General features: G+C 54.5%; 1 pseudogene; it reads right to left on the reverse strand.

Moving 5' to 3' along the window:
* Nucleotides 1-818: 818 nt before the first annotated feature.
* Nucleotides 819-935, reverse strand: LOC138986804 (5S ribosomal RNA; annotated as a pseudogene).
* Between the last annotated feature and the right edge of the window lie 5,083 nt (nucleotides 936-6,018).

Below are 6,018 nucleotides of genomic sequence, written 5' to 3' on the forward strand. Positions count from 1 at the left end.
TAGGACATTCAAAAGAAAAAAAATACCCTATGGGATGGAAGCCAAAGAGTGCAGAGGGCATTCAGGCAAAGACATCAGAGAAGAGCGTGAGGAGCAAGCCTGAAGGGGAGTGTAGTCATTATCTTCAATATGCTGGGAAAATACGAGAGCCGTTGGAGCAGGAGGTGACAGCATTGCATCTGCATTTCAAAAGGTCATCTTGCTCCCGTCACTAATGATTGGAGAGGCTCAACTCCAAACTCAGGGAGGGACCACTTCACATGAGTCCGACTGGGCCTCCTCACGATGTCTGTCAATACCGATGCTGGAAGATGTGGAGCAAAGGGACTCTCCTCACGGTGAAGTAGGAATGGGCGTGGGTAGAGCAGTATGGAAAAGAATATGGAGGTTCCGAAGGAACTAAAGTGGAAGTAGCCTATGGTCAGCAGTCCGACTCCCAGGCATAGATCACCCACGGTATAAGTGAACAAGATAGATGCCCGTTTGGTACATCTATCTATGCGTCTTATGCGGCGGCGCACATCTTGATCGCCTGCGCAGCAGGGTGGGCGGGGGCAGGGCTCTGGCTGGAGTCGGTGCAAGCCCGGGATTGCCTGAGGCAAGCCAAAGAGCCCCAGGTGGAGCAGGACTGCGGTCGTCCGGGTGTCCTGGAAGCGAATCCTCAGGAGGGGCTTGGAGGGCTTGTGAGGCGCGCAGCAGGTCTACCCAGCGGGGTCCGGGCCCGACACCCGGCTCCCAGCGGCCCGGGAGGGGCTGGGGCTGCAGGGGATCAAGTCGGGGCCAGCGGCGAGGGCTGAGACCTCTTCTGGTAGGCAAAAAGCCTCGAGCACCGGGATTCCCAGGTGGTCTCCCATCAAGATACTAACCAGGCCCGACCCTGCTTAGCTTCCGAGATCAGGCGAGATCGGGCGCCTTCAGGCGATCTGGCCTGAGGCGGTGGCGGTTGGCTCGGCGCCCTAAGAGCCTGCGCCGCCTCCCGCTCTGCCCTGGTCGGGCCAACGGTCAGCGCGCACCTCGTCGGGGCGTGCTGTGCTTGAGCCGCACGCGACCGCGACGGACTCCAGCCTGCTGGCCCGACGCCCGCCCCCAAACACCGCCAACACCAGACCAGCAAAGCGCCTGGCGGGCCGGGGGGCGAGAACCAGGACCCCATTGACGGGAGGCGTGTGCGTCGTCTTGTGAGGCCTGGGAGGCTGGGCTGAGGGTGCGGAGGTCTCGCGCCCTCCCACCGCGGCCCTCCCAGACCCGCGCTGCCGGCTTGGGCAGGCCTCCCCGGATCCATTCGCTACTCAGGGCCGCGGCCCGGAGGTGTCGGTCTTGGCGCCCCCGCCTCCCAACCCAGCGGCCCAGGGCCCTCTGAACCTCCCTGCGGGCCTAGGCGCTGCGAAACTTGGCGCCCAACACCCGGCACCTGTCCGGTGCCCAAACCCTGGAAGCCAGGGAGGCGGTCGGCAGGCCCCTCAGCCCCTCCCTTCTTTTCACCGAGGCCCCCTTTTGCCCCCTCAAGCCCTCGACCTTCCTGAGAGAGCAGGCAGGCCACAGGCAGGCACACAGACAGACACACAGACACTTTCACCGCACCCCGCCAAGGGAGACAGCTGGCCTACGCCAAGCTCCTCAGCCAGAGCCAGAGAGCCTGGGAGGCCAGGCGAACGGGCCAGCGGCTGGCTGTCAGGAATCTACAGGCAGGAAATACATGAAGATTCGAGACAGACTCCAAGGCGGCAACAGGAGATACACACACACACACACACACACACACTTGAGTGTGGTCTTTGAAATACTGTGTTCGTAGTTGCTGGGTTGGAGCCCAACTAATACAACCCATGGACTGCGGAGGCTCCCCTCTGTCCGTGGCATTTCCCAGCGAGGATACTGGAGTGGGTTGCCATTTCCTTCTCGTGGGATCTTCCCACCCAGGATCAAACCCCAGTCTCCTCTTGTGCGGATGCCTTGCCATCTGAACAGGACATTGCTCATTCCTAGCAAAATACAAAGAATAGAGCTCGTGTTCTACTAAATGGAAAGATGATTTCAAAAACAGAAGCTGTCCTTGTTGGCATCTTTGAATCTTTATGTAGTTTTCAAGTGATTTTTACTGTTAAGGCTAACTGAATAAGGCAAGAGAAACCCAGAATTGAAAAGCAATTTAGCGTTTTGAAAGAAACATGTGCAGGTGAAACTCTCTTCTTTTGAAGATGTTAAATGCAAAATCTTGATTAAATATATATGACTTTTGCATTTTCTTTCAAATCTCCCATGACAAAACCTAAAGGCCTAGAAGAAAGGAGTAGAGGCAGATACAAAGGCAACCTTTCTCCCCCTTTGAAAGATCTCAACCAGCTGCTTAGTTCCTTCACATCTCGGACCATCATCAGAGCTTTCTCTGGTTTGTCTGATTCTTGTTTCGGGACCGTTTCTCGTCACAAGAGCTGTCAACAGGGTGGTGGGTGTGTGAGAGGGGAGAAGCCCTTCTTTCCATTCACATGAGACCAGTGGACAATCAGGCCCTACCCACTGCATTGAGTGTGGTAATATCAATTGAATACAGTGAACAATGCGTATTCCTGGGAGAATCACTCCGTTGGCTACTGACTGTGCTGGTGTCTGGAACCTAGACACAGAAGCTTTCTGGATGATTGCAAATGACACCAAAGTCTGGTGACGTGAAGATTCATTTCTGCAAGACCCACACACCTCCAGAAGGAACCACAAGACTTGCCAGAAATGGTCAAGTATAAGTATTGGACTCAACGTTGAAGTCTCCACCTTTTGCTATGGAAGTCAAACGATCTTTCTTTGAAATGAAAAATGGAGCCTACTGAACGTTCCATGCTTCTAGAGCATTTTGAAAAGCCCTAACTTGAAATCTGCTGTACGAAGTTCTTGAAAGCAAGACCCTCTATGTATGGATATGTCTTCATACCTTAGATTATTACCTCGAATATAGTGTACACATCAGGAAGGAAAGAATTGAATCGCCAAATATACAAAGAGATCAAAAGTGCCGGGCAAGTGACCCCTTAAGACTTCCAAGGCTTTTCTGTCTTTCCACTAAGTAAATACTGAGCACCTGATAGGCTAGGAGGCATGTAAAGTTTCAGGGAATAGAAGGCGGAAGAAGAAGACACAGAAGTTCCTGCTTTCACTGAGGCGACTCTATGTTACATCACAGGCAGATCCTTTGGGAACCTATAGGGGGCCTCTTCCCTCACCACAAAGCCTGGAGTGTCAGGAGGGCTTTCCAGAAACACCATTTCGTTGAGGTCCATAGGTTGAACTGGAGGTAAACCAGGGTTGAGATGCAGGGAAAAGAATTTTCAGGCAGGGAAAATATGGCATCTTGGAAGGCTGTGACCAGGGAAACAGGACATTCAAAAGCGAAAAAAATACCCTATGGGATGGAAGCAAAAGAGTGCAGAAGGGCATTCCAGGCAAAGACATCAGAGAAAGAGCGTGAGGGCAAGAAGGAAGGAGTAGTACGTATCTTCAATATGCTGGGAAAAAACGAGCGCACGTTGGAGCAGGGAGGTGACAGCATTGCATCTGCATTTCAAGGTCATCTTGCTCCACATCACTAATGATTGGAGAGGCTCAACTCAAGCTCAAGAGGGGACCCTTCTACATGAGTCCGACTAGAACGCCACTGCGATGTCTGTCATAACCGATGCTGGAGAAGATGTGGAGCAAGGGAACTCTCCTCCTGATTTGTGGTAGGAATGGCGTGGGTAGGCGGTATGGAAAGAATATGGAGGTTCCGAAGAACTAAAAGTGAGTAACCTCTGGTCCAGCAGTCCGACTCCCGAGCATAGATCCACCACGGTATGAAGTGAACAAGATAGATACGCGGAGGCAACCCAGGTCTGTAGCGGGAGTCGGGGCCTGCCACCGCTTCTCCCGCGCCCGGGAGGGGCTGGGGCTGTGGGGGATCTAAGAATCGGACGCGCGGCGGGCCAGCGACCTTCTTCTGGTAGGGGCAAAGTCTCAGCACCCGGCCCAGGTGGTCTCATCCAAGATACTGCCAGGCCCGACTGTTTGCTTCTGAGATCAGACGAGATGCGAGCGCGGAGGGCGGATACGCCTTGAGACGGCGCTTTTGTCTGGGCGCCTTAAGAGGCGGCGCACCACGCTCCCAGCCGTTTCGCAGGTCGGGCCAACGGGTCAAGACCTCCGCCGCGCATGCACGGGCTAAGGACCTCTTCTGCTAGGCAAAGCCTGCTGGCACCGGATTCCCAGGTGGTCTCCATCCACCGAACACTAACCCAGGCCCGGCCCGGGGCCCAGGGGCTTCCGATTGATCGGGAGGTCGGGGGCCTTCAGGCCTGTCTGACCTGAGGGGTGCGGAGGTCTCGGGCGCCCCACCCGCTGCCACTCTCCAGACCCGGCCGCTGCTGAGCCGGGCCTCCCATCCAGCCTGCTGCTCAGGTTCACGCTGCCCCGAGGTGTCGGGTTCCCGCTACCGCCGCCTCCCAACCTGGGCCCAGGCCTCTGAACTCTGCGTGGCCTAGGACGTGAGCGACACTTGAGCGCCTGAACCCTGCCCGGCACCTGTCCGGGTGCCCAAACCACCAGAAGCCAGGAGGCGCGTCGACGACCCGGGCGCCTCAACCTCCCACTACCTGCGAGAGGCCCCCCTTTGCCCACGCCAAGCCCTCGACCTTCCTGAGAGCAGACGAGAGCCACAGGCAGGCACACAGACAGACACAGACACTTTGCACGCACCCACGCAAGGAGACAGCTGGCCAGCGAAGCTCCTCAGCCAGAGCCAGAGCGCCTGGGAGAGGCCGGGCCAGATTTAACGTCATGGCTGGCTGCTGGGAGATACAGAGGCAGAAATACATGAAGATTCCGGTGACAGACTCTAAGACGGCAAGAGGAGATACACACCACACACACACACACACACACACACACACACACACACACACCTTGAGTGTGGTCTTTAAATACTTCTAGGTTCAGAAGTTGCTGGGTTGAGCCCAAACTTTAATACAACCTATGGACTGCGGCCCATCAGGCTCCTCTGTCCGTGGCATTTCCCAGGCGGGATACTGGGGTGGGTGCCATTTCCTTCTCCGCGGGATCTTCCCGACCCAGGATCAAACCCCAGTCTCCTGCGCGCGGATGCCAGCTTGCCATCTGAACCAGGACATTGCTAATTCCCTAGGCAAAATACAAAGAATAGAGGCTCGTGTTCTACTAAATGGAAAGATGATTTCAAAACAGAAGCTGTCCTTTGTTGGTATCTTTGAATCTTTATGTAGTTTTTAGTTGATTTTTTTGTTAAGGCTAACTGAACAAGGCAAGCAGAGAAACCCCAGAATTGAAAAGCAATTGACGTTTTGGAAAGAAACATGTGCAGGTGAAGCTCTCTTCCTTTTGAGATGGTTAAATGCAAAATCTTGATTCAACACATATGACTTTTTGTGCACTTTATTTCAAATCTCATGACAAAACCCTAAGGCGTCCAGGAAGAAAAGGTAGAGGGGCAGACACAAAAGCAACCTTTCCCTTGGTGCCATCATCGCAGCCAGCTGCTTAGTTCCTTCATCTCAGGACTATCATCTGGGCTTCTCTGGTTTGTCTGATTCTTGTTTGGGACGTCGAGTTTGAGGCTGTCAACAGTGGGGTGGGTGGTGTGTGTGGAGGGGGGGCCCTTCTTCCATTCCACATGAGACCAGTGGACATCCAGGCCCTGCCCACTGCATTTGTGCAGCAACAATATCATAACAGTAATGCGGTGAACAATCACGTATTCCTGGGAATCCACTCAGATTTGGCTACTGACTGTGTGAGGTGCTGGAAGGTGAGACCCTGACCTGGAACTTTCTGGATGATTACAAATGTCACTAAAGTCTGAGACGATGGAAGATCTTCACATCAAACGATCGAGGGGGCTGGGGCTGCGGGGGATCAAGAATCGGGACGCGCGGCGGGGCTAAAGGACCTCTTCTGGTAGGCAAAAAGCCTCGAGCACCGGGATTCCCAGGTGGTCTCCCATCCAAGATACTAACCAGG

Source organism: Bos mutus, unplaced genomic scaffold (genome assembly GCF_027580195.1).
Source record: "Bos mutus isolate GX-2022 unplaced genomic scaffold, NWIPB_WYAK_1.1 CTG1635, whole genome shotgun sequence".
Lineage (NCBI taxonomy): Eukaryota > Metazoa > Chordata > Mammalia > Artiodactyla > Bovidae > Bos > Bos mutus.